The following is a 17,500-nucleotide window of genomic DNA, read 5'->3' as shown; positions in this document are numbered from 1 at the left end:
CACAGTTTAATTATTAATTGACCATGCTACACATACTAATAATAATAAAAAAATCTAAGTATGTGTAGGCAGTAAAAGGTAAAACTCAAGTAATTGAGTTTGCATGGTGAAATTAATTTAAAATGCATAGAAGATGTGCAATCAAAGGCGGTTGAAAATGTTATAGTTATTGAGATACAATGACGACAAATAGGACGAGATAATCTTGAGGGAAAAGTTTAACGATGCTTTTTGAGGCTGCTTCAAAATACAAAATAAGTAGCAGAAGAGATCAATATATTTCAGAAAGAAATGTGGAGAAGATAAGAGATGAAGTTGAGAAACGTTTTTCTTATTACTGATGATAATCTTTTGTAAGTATTTGATGCAAGTATGAAACTGAAGAAGTTTTCACTCAAGGACTTGATTCTCTATTCAAGGAATATATTTCAAATAATGATTTTGCAACACTAACATTGCATCAACGACTTGACTTTTTAGGGGTCCTTTATTCTCATCACCTTTGAATGTATTTGTGCCTAATGAGTTGAATTATGACTTTTGAAAAGAAATTATGCATCAGACATTTAGAATAAAAAGAATAATAATATGTTAATGAAAAAAAATAAACCTAAACTCTTACCAAATTCAGGTATATGTATTCGTTATCCTTCAATAGTTGGCCTTCCTGAAATTTTGTTGAATATTATCTTAAAGAATTACCATCATATTAACAAATTTTGCCTGTTTATATTTTTCACTGACGCATGTTTCAAAGCTTCCGTGACCATTGTTCTTTACCTGATTTGTGAAAAACCCAATTATTTTAAGAGAAGGAAAGCTGCAACAATTTTTTTCCTTCACTGATATATGTTTTCGATTTTACATTCATTGGTGGATCTTCCATTATTTTAATTATCATTATAATCATGCTCTTGCCTATCATTCATGTCCACCATTCTGGTCGTTTAAGCATCCAAAAGTATTTTTATGACAAAGAATTAGACTAATAATCTAAAATATCATACCTGCGTGTGGTTGTTTTAGTGATTTATATAACAAAGTTGCTTGAACTCTTACCAACTCTTCTAGCTTAATTTAACTATTCCTTTTGCATTTCCTTTCTATATTCCATACGCACATACAGACATATATATACATACATACATACTTTACACACACGCAAGCACACACAGACACAGACACACACATACACACACACACACACACACACACACACACACACACACACACACATATATATATATATATATATATATATATATATATATATATATATATATATATATATATATATATATATATATATATATATATATATAATGTAAAAAAATGTAAATTTGAATTTAATGGTAAATTTTACCAACAAATTTTGTTATGGTGATGGGAAACCCCCTATCCCCAGTGCTAAATATATGGAGCTTTTTGAAAAGAAAATATTAATCAACAAAATTCCAAATAATGTAGTATAGTTCAAGTATGATGACGACATAACTTGTGTATGGCCAGTGAACGAAGATGTAAATGACTTTTTTGCCAAGTTGAATTTACTAAGGAAATGGAATATGATGAGTGTTTACCCTTTTTGAATTGCCTTACAAGTAGAAATAGTAATGAGCTGAAGTACAGTGTTTACAGAAAATCTACCAATATTTCTTACTATGTACATTTTGAATACGGTCAAAGCGGTAAGATTAGGAAATAGGTGTTCACACCTATGTTTTTAAGAGCATTACATATATGTAGCCCGAAATATATTGATGATGAAATAGATAAGATTAGGAATACAGGCAAGAAGCTGAAATATCCTGACAGTGTTTTAGACAATGCATTAGAAGAGCAATACCACTATGTATCAAAACAGAAAGAACCGTTACAGCACAGAAAAATTGCTTGTACTACCATATAGTAATAATATGAAAGATATCCTCCATCTTCTTAAGATTTTTATTAATAATGTGGCATTTAAGAACAACAAAAGAATGAAACATGTACTTACAAAGAACTCTCTCGACATTACTAAAGGATATGTATATAAAATTCCATGCAAGTCTTGTAACAACTTAAAAAAAAGTGTGAGATATGCACAAGTGAACAGTGGTATTTTTGTACTTGTGAGAAAATCATGCTATCAACTGGGAAGGGGCAAAAAAGGTAGTGTACTCTAATAATACACTGGAAAGGAATATCATCGGATCTAGCTTTATAAAAGAAAGTTATGGCCATAATGTGAATATCACTCAAGGCATGTATAAACCTGATCCTATAATATCAAAAGAAATTTGTAAAATGTTTAAATTTTAAGGTAGGCAGTAGATATGTATGCAAAACACAATACCGGGGCAATAGTATTAATGAGTTTCCATGCCCCGCCTCCCTGACACCTGTCAGGTGTGGATGAATAGTCTCCTATGGTTTGTACGTTTATGGGTATTGTTCCTTGAGAGTATATTGTGATTTCTGCCCACCTGAGTTTTGAAGCCACTCCTACCTTGACACCTGTCAGTGGGGATCTGTAATCTCAAACGGTTGTGTATGTTCGTCAGTATCCACTGTAGTATATTTATTTGAGATTTCTAATACTATGTAACAGTGAATCGCCAATGGTTTGGAAATAAAGTCGAAAATGGTTAGGAATTACAAACCGTCTCTTATTTTTTACCTGTGGTAATGCGGGCTAAAGTGCTAGTGAATCACGTGTTAAAGTGATTATAATCATATATATATATATATATATATATATATATATATATATATATATATATATATATATATATATATATATATATATATATATATACATACATATACATATTTTATCCATTAACTCTAGTTTAGTCTTTTGATCGAAGACTATTACTATGACGATTTACAAGTCTGGAATATCTCTACTAAAATTTATTGACAAATTTCCACGAGATCTCCAGCCATCTTCCTGTTTATTAACGACTTTTAATAACTGGAAGGCTTCTTCATGATTAGTACTTGATTGTTCTCTATGAAATTTTAATATCCAGCAAAAGGACTATGAAATTATTTATTTTGCATTATTGTCCATATCTCTCAGTAAAAATTGGAATAAAATTCGAATCTCAAAACCAGGTAAATTTTAGTTCACTGTTGATGTTTGGCATACGTTGTCTCTCCCTGTTGGTTTTTTTTTTTTTTTTATAATCGTTCCGTTCCCCTAAAACTCTTCAGCGATTTGTATTTTCGTTAAAATTATCTCTTTCTAGATTCCGGGTGTTCCATTACTCACATTTTATTCGGTTATAAATTTTAACAAAATATTTGTGTTCTAAAATTTCTTCGCCAACCTACATATAGGTCGATATATCCACAAAGCGTTCTTTGTCAGTTTGATATTTGAATTTTCATCGTTTAAAAGCAAAATAGTTTCCATAATTCTCATATAACTGAAGAGACTGAATATGATCTGGAAATGCTAAATCTAAAAGTCTCTTTTCTGGAATATCGCTTAAAAATACCAGAAGCGAAAACGGAAGCCTTTCACCAAACAAATAGCTATCAGTTTATTTTTTTGCGCCCTTAAAAACGGAAACCAAAGGCCTTTAAGGTGGAATTTATCTTATAGCTAATACACCTTTTGTTAGGTTTTACTGCATTTACTGAGGGATTGTAATGGTCAGTTTCAACGCTTCGAAATGATGAACATTTTTCCTTAAAACTCAGATAGCTAGTGAATGCAAAACGTACAACGTTAATTCCAACTTTGTTCTGCATTTAGATTTTCTTGCTTTTAAATCGAATCTCTCTTTTACGATATTTCAATCCATAAAGATATTAAATACCTCTGCATATCGCGTCTTTGTCTCAGAGCCACTTTTACCCAGTTGGTGAGACACACGGAGTCGGTTTTATATAGGAAAGAGAATGTGTTGAAAAATCTATTTTTATGATGAAGCCCTCGTGTGATAAGTTTGAGTGTAAGGATGAAAACTGTAAGCATTATAGCAGAGTTGTTAAAAAGGAGAATGCGAAACGTTTTGATCTGTCTATCTCTTTATCTATCTATACTGTATCTATTACAATTGAAACAGAAGAGAACACTGTCTACTTAGAGATTCATAACACGCTTGGTAAATAAAGAATGAATAACTTTGTTTCGTGAGTTGTAGTGGAATTTCGAAATATATTAGGCTCATTTCTAAATTTATGATATTCAGCACTTCAGACAGCAATTTAATGCAAATTAAACTACTGGAAAGACCAAAGACGCACATCAAATTCTTTTCCTTTTGAGAGCCAAAAATGTTTTTAATTTATCACTTGGTGTTTACCTCTATTTCTTCTCTTTTTTTATGAAAACGAAAGAGAGAGAGAGAGAGAGAGAGAGAGAGAGAGAGAGAGAGAGAATATGAAAAAAATAATCTGAGCCAAAATCCTCTATATATTAAGCTATTGAAGTTAAGCCACTTCTGAAACTCAGAACAGGGAATCGGAAAGAAAAAAGTAAAACTGTTTATTCATAAGAAGCCTTAAGAGCCATCAGATATTCTCTTTATCGTAAAGAGGAACGTTCAGCCAAAGAGAATATTTAATTACTTCTCTCCCTTCGTTCTTAGCAGGTAGTGAACTCACGCAGAATTGTACTAATAATTCCCACTTCATAACTAGAATTATCATTATTACCATCATGAGAGTCAAAACTGTCAGGTTACTGATATTAAACGGAATATGAACGGCTTCTATTAGGAAAATGATAGGAAAAGAAATAATATTGTTTATTCGTAAGAGGTCTAAAGAGTCATCAGCTATTCGCTTCCTTTTTAATAGGAACTTTCAGCCAAAATTAAAATGTAATAACTTATTTTGTTCCTTTCTTGACGAGTAGTGAGCAGCACAGGCATGGCCCAAGATTATATTGTTGTTAGCACTTTCCGGTTTATAAGGCCAATTTTAATATCATTATGATTAAAAGGCTTTAAAAGAGTATTTAACTCTCTAATGTTGGTAGTGGGGAAGGAGAGAGGGAAGGGAAAGGTTAAATGGCATGAAAGGTAAGCTGGAACGGTAGGCCATGACAGAGTGGTGCGACGCTCGTGTGTGTGTGGTGTTCGTTTTTGGAAATGAGGTGATGTGATGAAGAGTCATAAGTGTAAGTGTAAGGAACAGTAACCTGATCACCACATGAAGATCTGTAAAGATTAGAAATTATATGGCCATCAGCACTTTGATGGGTAACAGACGAGACGAATCACTTGTTCTCGGCACATAATTTCCTTCAGTATTAGTCCTAGTTACCTTTCCAAAACAAAGACTTCCTAAAATGAGCATGGAACGATTAATTTTGCGCTTCCAATACATTTTGGGTTCTCTTTTTATATGATAATATTCCAAAAAAATATATTAAAAAAGAATACTCCTGTAGATCCTTTTCCTTAGAAATAGTGTCTTTTTCTGTGTACCAATGAACTGTAACTTTTAATGTATTATTTTATTTTTACAATAATAAAGGGAATCCTGTGCAAAAACAAACTTTCACAGCCTCCTTTGTATCAAGTTTCAGAATCTCTGATACTGAATTCAATTTTGAAAAGGATATTTACTTTTTTTAATTTTCAGATTGATGCTGAATTCACAAATTCTAAAAAAAAAAAAAACGCCTAACAGAAGAAGCCAACAGAGAAATATTTGGGATTTGAAGAGTAAAGAAATATTTTCTTCAGAATGCCTTATAAAAATTTTCACATAGCGTAGAAGGCAGGTTTCGTTTAAGTTAACCGGCCCTACCCCAGCACAGGCATTGTCTCAAGGAGGCAGTCTGAGTTTGTAGAGGTGTTGTGGGGGAGGGGGGTGTGGATAATAGGCCTAATGGAGAACACAGTTATGTACGGGTACAATTATGTTTAAAATATATTTTAAAGATTTTTAAAAATTTTTAGATTGATTTTTAAATATATTTGTACCCATACATAACTGTGGATTTGTTTCTCATTTCCAGACTCATGCTAATATGGAGATTTTTAAGTAGGCCTATTGAAAATTATTATAAGGCATTCTGAAGAAAATGTTTCTTTACTCTCCAAATCCCAAATAGGTCCCAGGACAAAACAATATAGAAGTAAGAAGCAAAGAAATAGTTTTGCACTTAACATTTGATATACAATAAAAAAACCATTAGATTTTGGTCAGATCTATTGCAATGAGTGGTTCCCACTCTTTTCCCTGCCATTAATAAAAAGAAAACGTATGCGGAGATTTGTCCCCTTTTAAGTGAATGATTTTTGTGTAAGTTGAATCTGCAGTCACAATGACAAGGAAATTCTGAAGTTATTATGATTGTCAGTAATACGAAACAGTTCTTCGCTGTTGAGATGCCTTTCGATTAACTTTTTCATTTAAAAATTCACACTACCGCACAGTGGGCCAGAACAGTATTTTTATGGATAAAATTATATTTTGCTTTCATATCTCTCTTAAATTTAATAATTTCATTTTAGAATACTATTTAGACAGTAATCTATAACTGTCTAAGTGACTTATTTACTCGTTTCGTGTTTGTGTTATGTAAAATATCGTGAGCGATAATGATATACGCACTTATTTTATTACATCTATTTACTGTAACATATAGAATGAAACAGATATATAGGAGCATTTCTATCAAGTACAATATATTATTCTTTGAAAATATTTTACATTTGTTTAATGGAATATAAAAAATAACCTGAATTTACTATTGAACTATAATAATAAAAAAAAGTATATATAACTGATTTTTTTTCATTGAGAATAAAAGCTAATCTCTACGGTTGTAGAATAGTAATGTAAAACTAAAACTAAAGCCGCTGAATCACTTCATCAAAGTAATCAAAATGGAAACTACTGACATCAATGCGACATTTTTGATATATTTTAAAGAATATGGATTATTAAATGTTTGTTTCATTAAGTAAGTCTAATCTGGCAGAGTTGTTCACTTTTTCTAAGGGAACTTATTAACGGATCAGACAAGCAAAACAGTCTCCTCATTAAATCTTCATTAGTTTTTATTCGTGATATTTTCCGTGTAAAAGATTCTCTAAACTTCTTGAATTTCATACTTTTGGGCTCTTGTGCCTCCTCGGATACTGGGCCAGTTGTCAGATTAAAGTTGCGGATTACATGAAGCCCTGGGGCATGTAGTACCAGATATCTTGTACAAACAACTTTATTGTTGCTAAGCAAAACTCCTCGAATTTACCAGTATGAATGCCAGAGAACAGTGTTGATAAAATTACATTAAACTTGTGAATAAAGAACTGATCAAGATAAGTAATTTCAGATGCTTCTTTTAAATTCTGGGAAAACCTGTGGGAAGTATATCCATCATTAAATGCACCAAAACTATCTGCTTTTGGCATATCAATAATCAAACCTACTCCATTGCGAAACCTTTCTTGAATCAATTCCTTCCTCCTATTAACTGATTCTTTTTCTTCAGAAGTGCGTGCTTGCCATTTCTGTATACCAATTTTTTAAGTTATACGTAGGTAATATTCCATGCATCTAATCCATGTGTGAAGGGTAAATAAACCATAATTTATATCTCTATGATTTAATGAACGGACTTTTACTACTTCGATATTAATTATGATTATAGAAGAAGTTCCACATAAAGAACAGGACTGCAACGAATTTGTGCATGGCGACAGTGCTGTGGGAACTTTAACATCATTCATTTTCTACCAACCCCCTCGAAACATGACTAGGGAGACACCCAGAAATAAAATCAAAATCCCACACCTGGACAGGATTAAGACGTTGACACAGATACTTGGAAATTCTAACCCTTTTGTTTTTACATACCCAAATACCCTAGCTAAATCCCTACTTAACGTCCAACAAAAGCCAGTCCCCAAAGACTCAGTAGTCTACAAAATCCCTTACCTTGACTGTGACCAATCCTACATCGGTTTTACAGTTAAATCACTTCCCCAAAGACTAATACAACACACACATTCAGTAATATATGGCCAACAGAGGTCAGCTATTTTTAGCCACATAAATAATTATAATCATAGAATAAACTGGAATATGTCACATAATTTATAGCAGCAATATGTCACATAATTCTTATAGCAGCACTGATTAAACAAAGAAATATGATGAACCTCTCAAAAGGAGCCTGGGATTCAGATCTTACTGATAAAATCTTCCTCCAACCAGCAGTTAAGAAGAATAAGGCGAAGCTATCAACAGGAGTGATGTACCAGCCGACCTCTGGAACATTCCTTCAATGATATAAACACCACTGCTCTGTATCTTAATTCATTCATTACCTGTCAATTGAGGTACACATTTGGTTCCGAAATATAACTCTATAATTTCTACCCTTTTCTTGTTTTTATGGCCTCCTTCTAAGAAACAGGAGATCAGCGCCTGCCCTATGAGCCTACAGAGGCCCTGGAGGACTTTAACTTTTAACATTTTATTAGATGGAATTTAGTTTTAACAGAAAATATTTTACAGTCATATATATATATTTATAAATATTCTGCTGTTCGACCTCTCTGCAGTATTTTAGTAGAATTATGATCAAAACCAAAAGAAAGACAAAGCCAGGGGAAAAGCTTTCTCTGTGGAAAGTAGAGAGGGAAGAGGGCTGGCTATTGTGTTCAAAATTTAACCGTTCCTAACAGCTTATAAGTTAGTATTAGAGACCTATCCAACAGGGAGCTTTTCACCAGGTCACCTTTAGTGAGGGTGTCTTTAAGCATTACTTCTCTCTGTACTATGTATCGGCGATGTTTTTGTCATTTTCAGACTGCCAGAGGCTATGGAGGGCTGGATGGAAAATAACACACCAAGCCCTCAAAGAACACAGGTCGTCCCAGGTCAGACAGAGAGAAACTGGCAGTCCTAGAGAGCACACTCATTCATGCCCCTGCTCACTCTGCCCTTTGTCCTTTCATCTTTTTTTCAATACTTGGTGGAACGATGTTACGCATTTTTTTTTTTTACAGACCCCGGGCATCCGTTGCAAGCGAGCAAGCAGCCTACGTGAAAGGTAAGTCTGGAACTGACAAGTATTCGCCCACCTGCTGGTATTTCTCCCACTGTACTTCCATTTTCATTTTCCCCTTCCTTAGCCACTGACTAAAGATCCTGGTGGAACCATATTTCCTCTATTATGAAGTCAAGTATATGAAGTATAACTAGAGTTGCCCAGTGATATTGATTAAGATATTCCCCTTGCAGTAAGTAGGAACTAGGGAGAGGTCAATTATAAGTAATCCTCAGGCAAGCCTTGCGACCTGATCATACCATTGTTTGGAAGAGGAATAGCCTTTAATAATCTAGGAAACTATGTATGAGCTCGATACTAGGGCTATTAGCTGTAGCTTCATAGAAGCTAATGTAAGGGAGATTTTACTGTGTCTGAAGGGGACTAAGTGGCACATGTAGATTCCCTCACTGTAACAATTAATTTTTCCTTTGTTAGCCTGGGTGGGTAATCAATGGGTTTTATGTAATTCATTTTGTCTCAGAATAAATCAAATACTTAGTACTCTAGTTCCAACTGGCGACATAATCTAATTAAGTAAATTGTCTGTCTTTTGCGGGCAATTTCCAGCTTTAATTGACAGGATTATGAGGATTGTAGGTAAAACAGAGCTATATAAATTGATCTTTGAACGAGTTAGCTATTGCATGGCAGTACTAGGAGAACATGTGCCTAGAATTTCTCTCCTAGGAGAGGGCGGACAAATTTACGCAGAGTTCATTGGATTTCTTACCAAAACAGTAACCGTTTGTCACTACAGAGAGGCCACCAACTGAGCATGACAAAGTTAATAAGTTTCCCTAGTGCAGAATCATATCGTGTTTCCTTGCCATTAATATCATAAAGCAACGATAACTGGGTAACTTTCATAATTTGCATTTTTAATTAACATAAATTCAGGCCATCAGGATGTCACAAATCCATTTTCCTTTTGTGTTGCTTAAACCCCACTCAGTAAGCATGGCGGATGCTTGAACATTTTATTTAATTCCATGCAATAATGAAAAAAGAAAAAGTGAAGATTATAGTAATTTTGTTTTTCCATCCCCATAACGTAAAATCACTTTGCATTGTTGGTGTATTTAGTTAAAACGTGTATTCCACATTAGCTTCTTTCGTTTTGTGAGAGAATTTGAGTGCTTTGTGCTTTTCATAGTAAACAAAATGACCATGGCTGGAAGGTTGTATCCTCTGCCCAGTCTGCTTCAGCCCTTTTGTTTCATGAATCAATCCTGTGTTATCCCGGAACTGTCCAACATTTTGGAAACCTTGTTGACTGCTCCCTGTCCGCCATCTTAAAACCATTTGTTGTTATTGTGTGATATTGTTTGTGGTGACGTCCACAGTCAGTAGCATCTCTGCCTCATTTGCCCACTTCAGGAACTGCTTTGCCGAGAGTAATCCCTAGTAATCATGCTCACAGCCTCTTAGAAAAAAATAGACTTCGATAGATAGGAAATAGGTTAGGATTCATACAATAGATAAAAGCAAGAAATATTTAGTCAGAGGAATTAGGACTTATTTAGGAAATATAACAAACAAAAGTTCCTATATAAATACCTTGACAAGGAATTATATGGAAGAAAAAGAAACTCATCATTTAATCATAATTATCAGTGTAAGACGTACGACTCACGGCAACTGGGAAGGTTAGGATTGCTAAGACAATCCCCTAAAACAGCCTAAAGATGACGTATCTCAAAATAAGAAACCTGCCAGTGTGCAGTTATAATAATTTTACTTATTTTCTCAGACAGCACAAATTTGCTGGCTGAATATTTCTCTCTCTCTCTCTCTCTCTCTCTCTCTCTCTCTCTCTCTCTCTCTCTCATTCAAGTAAGCATTCAACATAAATCTGAGTGTATGTGCACCATCTTCATTGGAAGAACAGGCCGACACAGGAATAATTAATTAAATAAAGCAAATAAATAAAAACACCTCTGTCCCACAAATAGATGAGGACAAGTTAAGATTAAATCACAGTTATAAAACTGTTGGTCATTTGAGTGAGGACTTTTATCTAGACCTAACATAAAAAAAGCCTTCCTCCTCTGCATGAATAGTAAGTAGCAGCTGGTACTAGGAACTAGTCACTCATGAGGGCCAAAAGCAACCACAATTTATATTTCCTTTCCACAGTGCCACTAATTTGAAGCCCTGTCATAAATTGAATAGCTTACCTATCTCTTTTTTTTTTTGCCTTCCCTGTCTCTCCTACTCATTTAGTTACACTCTGCTGGGGTAAAGTGCATTTTCCTCGACTACAAATTAGTTGAACTCAAGTCAGGGTTGTTCCTAGAACGCACTGACACCATAGTGCCACCAACAAAGAAAAAAAAAAAAAAAAGGAACACAGAAGAAAAATCCATTTGTACTACATAAGTCACACCAGTACATAAAGATACTGAGTGCCACTAGTGTGCCCTTTACACGGCACACTCAACCACAGTGTCCCTTATTGAAAAGGTGTCACATCACTGAAGTCACCCTAAATCTGAGGGACACTTCCTTGCTGCCCAAGTACATCCAGTCAACCTAGACAGATGCCCTTACCCACCAGAACCATGGCAACAGATAATCACAGAGCCTTCGTGGAGCTGGGGACGGTGGCAGGTCTCACGGGATTGGACCTCACCAAGTGGGTTAAGAACAGCTGGATGACTTGGCCAAACAAGAGAAGGAAGAACAACTGGAACATCGGACTTATGAAGCCAAACAGAGGCAGTTGGAGGATGGGGAAAAGAAGAACAGAAGCGTAAACAAAAGAGAAGAACGGAGAAGACAACATGAGCTAGCTCTTCAAAGAAAGGAGCTCGAGCTGGAAAAGGCGAGAAGGAAAATGCTGAAGCTATGGCTATACAACAAACTCCAACCCCACACCTGCTGCACCAAATGCTCCGATCTCGAGCATTAATTCCCTCATCCCCAGGTGGACTGAGGATGAGCCAGAACCATGGTTGGAGAAATCGAGGCATTCTTTGATAACTATAGCACCACCGAGACAGAGAGGGCCTTGGTGCTTGCCAAGCACATGGAAGGAAAAGCTAAGGCAGCCCTTCGCTCACTGGAGAAGATTCAGAGAAGCAACATGGTTGAAGTGCATGGAGTCATCATAAAGGCCTACAAAATAACCCCGGAGAAATGGAGACAGCAGTTCCAAGGTCTTGCCAAGGAAGTCGACTGGTCCTGGACTGAATGGGCCTGTCACAAGACCCAGTCTGGTACCAGCTGGTTCGACTCCTTGTCATCCACTACGTTTGAGGACCTCTTCAATCTGAACCATGCTGGAGGATCTTTCTAAATGTGTGCCTGGGCCCCTTGCTGTATATCTAAATGATAAGCAACCCACCACCCTTATAGAAGCCTGCCATATGGCTGATTCATGGGAAACCTTCAACCAGTCCCACAGCACATCTCAGCAGTGCATAGTGCCACCGGTCCCCTCTCAGGCTCGATTCGCCCAAAGAATGGACTGCCTGGCAAGCCTCCATGCACCCACTGTAAGAGGGTGGGGGCACACTGAAGCTGAGTGCCGATACAAGTTCGGCACTAACAAGCAGCCTCCTACTAATAACCAGAACTCTTCTCCTCTACATCCACTCAATCCTCTTCACCAACCGTCATCCCAGGCCACCAAGCCCCTACAAGGGCCAGTGCCGATCCTGTGGTGGTGTCAGCCACTAGTTGCTGGACATCCGGCCTGTCCACATCATGCCCCAGCCACCAAGTTCGTCAACCTCATTAGCACCTCATTCTCCACAGCTGGGCCACAGAAGACACTTACCCTGAGACACTGGGACCCAGTTCATCTCAGTGGCCCCCTTCAGGGCTCTAGCCTGCCAGTGATCCTTCCAGTCACGGTAGACACTGCAGCAGATGTTAGCCTGATTTCCAGGGCCCAAGTGCCGGCCAGTGCCACAGTTGATGAGCAAACCTGGTGGGAGATGAAGTGGATAGAGGGCCACACCATAACAGTTCCCACAGTAAAGCTCCAGGTTACGACACCTTGGAGCATGTTACCCCACTGCCACGGCGTTGTGGGGGAAATTTGGCCCGGAGTGGATTTCCTGTTGGGTCGGGACCTCCTCTGGGGAAGCCCTTCCCCAACGCCACTTCGCAGCCATGCTGCCTCCTCCATGGAGGAACAGACTGTAGGAGCACCCCAAGAAGAAAAACCACCTTCCGCTCACCGAAGTGGTCAGCGGAAGGGGCACACACCAAACTGTTCCTGGCCTAGTCCTCTCTCTCCACAAAAGGACAGCCAACAAAGAGGTCCTCCCTCTCCCCAAAGAGACATTCAGGAGGAGCCATACCGCTGTTGGACGTCCAAGCGGACAGGCCACTCCACTAATTGGGAGGGCTGTCCAAATAAGCAATGAAAAGCGGACGCTCCCTAGCAAGACTCTCCGAGAGGCTCTGATCTCTAGCTGGGGCAGGAATCTCAGTCTCAGCCCAATTCAAGCCATCTGCACCTCCGGACCCCTTGTCAGGCATGCCTGACCCCAATGCTGTCAGGCCACCCCCTGAGCAGTGCCACTCTCCGTCCGGCTCGGACGTTGAGCCACCATTCAAAGAGGAGCCTGTGCCAGATCCAGATCATGATGCGGATATCCTCCAGGAGACCCAGGATCCCTGACAGACCTAATCATGGCAACCAGTGAGCCTCCAGCACCCGAAACTTCTTCCTCACCAAGTCTGTCTCCAAAGGATGAACCCGTGGTGGACCAATCTGGTACACCTTCCCTGGAAGACCAGGAACTGGCCTTCCCAGACGCAGAGGTCGAAAACGCTCTTGCTTCGGTTTTCACAGCAGCCGGAGTCTGGAGCCCTCCTGTAGCCCTTAAGGTACGGGTGCCCCTGACCTCGTACCCGCTAGCCCTTCTGGCCTTTCCCCGGAGTCGGTGCCTTCATTACCTCCTAGGACTGATATAGATAGGCCTTGGAGGAACCCGAAGAAGAAGAAGAAGGGGCAGAAGAGAGCCAAGTAGTTGCAGAGCCATGAGCTCATCCTGGCACTAGTGCCCTCTCAGCACAGTGCCTTCCATCTTAGAGTGATCCTGGCTCCTTGCCCAGAGGAGGTAGCTAGCCTGATCTCTATCATACTATAGCCAACACCAGATTGAGTACATCATAGCAGTAACCTTGTCACTTACACCTTCCATTGAGCCCCAGTAACAACATAAAGTACAGTGTAACTGAAATCAGACAATTTAAACTATTGGGAAGAGAGCCACTGAGCTCATGACACCATGGCCTAAGACCTCAGTGAGGCAAGCATTTATCATATGAGGCAAACCTCATGTACAACCAGTAATTATTAATTGTAGTACAGAAAACCTTGTAAGTTAACTAGTTCATTGTCCTTTACGTTGGTGCTATGGCAGCGTTAGGATAGGTTAGGATGTAAGAGATACCATAGAATGTACCATTTGGCTAGGTCTAAAACATCACAATTATAAGAGGTAACATGTAATAACCATAAGCAACTTTAAGTGGTGTTAGGATTCTGTAAGTAAGTGATTAAAGCTTGTATCCTTTCTAAAGTTAGGTACATCTGTAGCTAGCTAGACTGCACGGACAAATCTGCTCAGGGAGAAGAGTAAAAGTAATAAAGGGGAACAGCTTGCTTAGTACAGATCTTCACACTTGAAAGGGAGTGAAGTCCTTCTTATTGGGGAGCTTTTATAAACATTCTGCTGTTCGCCCTCTCTGCATCATTTTAGTAAAGGGATATCATTCAAACCAAAGACAGGACAAAACCAGGGAAAAGCTTTCTAAGAACATGGGAGAGGGAGGTAGGCTGTGTGTTTTCAAAAAGTAACGTCTTTTAGTAGTGGATAGATTAGCATTAGAGACCTCAACCAACAGGGAGGTTTTCACCAGGTCACCTTTAGTGAAGGTGGTCTTAAGCTTCCTTTTTCCCTGCCCTATGCAATCGGCGATGTCTCTGTCAATTTTTCAGACTGCCAGGGGCTATGGACGGGCATCAGACAAACAGCCCAGCCCAGCCCTGCCCTGATCTGACCTGATGCTGCAGAGAGAGATCGACCTTCAGACTAAGAGCACGTGTCATGCTCAGGCATAAATTTTGTCCTTTGTTCCCTCCTCCTGTCTTTTTTTTTAATTAAATGATCACCGATACATGTTGCTCGAGAAGTCCAATAGTCAGTTGCAGTGCGCAAGCAACCCATGCACATGGTAAGCCTGGAATTGATAAGTATTCGCTGTTTGCTGGTACTTCTGTTTCCATTGCTTCCCCTTTTGCCTAGAGACCTGGTATAACCGTATTTCTTTTAGAAAATTGATTATATGAATAATGATCATGACCTAGTGAAATTGATAAGCTATTTCCGTGCAGTAAGTAGGAATTAGGGAAAGCCAAGTGTAAGTAAAATTTCAGACAAGCCTTGGATCCTGACATCACCATTGTTTGGAAGAGAAATAGCATTTACCAATATTAAACTCTAGGTAGCAACTAAGTGTCATAACACTGCTCAATACTACTGAAGCCGCTAAATTAACTGTTGTTGACTAATGGTTCATGTAAAGCTATCACAGCACATTTTTTTTTTGGGACTAGTTGGGTAATGAAGGGGTTTGATGTAATTCATTTGTTATAGAAACAGTCAATTATTCAATCATAGTTCATATTGGTGACCTAATCTTAAGTAATTGTCTGTCTTTTGGGGGTAACCTTTAGCTGGACAGTTTACGTATTATTACGACTACAGGGCTAAAAATAGTCAACCTTTTAACAACTCATTGACTAAAGCCGAAATAACAAAAACGCATATATATAATATAAATATATATATATATATCTAGTATATATATATATATCATATATTCAATATATGTATATATATTTATATATATATATATATATAAGTCTATATATATATATATATATATATATATATATATACTTTATAAAAATAAATATATATTATTATATATAACTATATATATATATATATATATATAAATTTCATAAATATATATATATATCATTTTGTCGTATATATTATATATATATATATATATATATATATATATAAAGTTTTATATATGAAAATTTATATACATTATATACATATGCACATACATACATATATGTATAAATACATATGGAGATAAAAGGTTCATAAAACACTATTTGCCTGTTGCAACCATTTATTTTGGTCACTTCTTCTGTCCCTGTTCACTGGTAAAATGTGGACAGATAATTTGTCAGACAACAGTGATATACCGAATAAAGCCCCGTATAAACTGCAATTGTTGAACGGATGTGTTGAAAACCAGTTTTTCAACGATGCTCACCAATATGGGCTCAATCATTTATGTGTCTGCTCAGTTTTGCAGAAGCAGTCAGAGGGAGGATGTCCACTCAGCTCCAGTGCTGATGGCCCTCGATTTACCACCCATAATTTCTTGAATGGACACTTTAAATTGAGTGTCTGCCCCCAGAAATTATTTATATATCACGTTGTCGTATATATATATATATATATTTTATATATATATATTATATATATATATATATATATATATGCGCATATATATATATTTACATATATATATATAAAATATATATATATATATATATATATATATATATATATATATATTATATATATATATATATATATATATATCTGAAAATTTATAGGTCTAAAGTCATTTAAGAACTTTGACAAGGAAGGGTCAAAAACGCAATTCTCCCTTAAATCCGTTAATCGCATTCTGTACATCCCAATCAACTTTCTCTTCTCGAACATGTGACAATTTACTGTCAAATCTGGCCAGAGAACAAGTGAGCAGTGTTGCTGAACAGTTTGGCTGCTAAAATTTTTTTTCCACACCACTACTGCATCACGTGGCTGATACATGATGCATATGTGTACAGAACTTTAGGCACATGTAGGTGTCAGTACAGCGCTGGTGGCAAGCAGTTTACTGTTGAACCGGGATGGATAGAAAATTGGTTATTCCCTGAAAATTTGGGCCCTTTCACTCCCGTCTGCGAAGTCTGGTAACAGATAATAGCACATGGTTGAGGCCTGAGGATTAACAGTTTTGACATCCGATTTCCATTGTACTAAATTCACGATAACTGGTCTGGCTGATTTTAGATTCCAGCATCTTCTTTTGAAAAACCAGATCGACCGAAATGGTCAAAAATGCAATTGTAAGCTAAAACTCTTACATTCTAGTAATATTAATCGTTTATCTTCATTTGGCAATAAATTGGAAGTCTCTAGTACAATATTTCGATTTATATATAATTTAAAAAAATATTTTATATATATATGTCAGCGCGGTAAATTAGAGCCCCCCATCTCAACATAAACTAAAATTGATATGGACAAAAACAAAAGTAATTCAGAACATATTTGCAGTTTCTTTATATTTAATATTTTGTGTTTTATATCCATCTGCCTGTAAATATGCCTGCAATCTTCAGGATCAATCTCAACAAAAAAAAACTCA

This window comes from Macrobrachium rosenbergii, chromosome 2 (genome assembly GCF_040412425.1).
Source record: "Macrobrachium rosenbergii isolate ZJJX-2024 chromosome 2, ASM4041242v1, whole genome shotgun sequence".
Taxonomy (NCBI): Eukaryota; Metazoa; Arthropoda; class Malacostraca; order Decapoda; family Palaemonidae; genus Macrobrachium; species Macrobrachium rosenbergii.
This window is presented reverse-complemented; position numbering follows the sequence as displayed.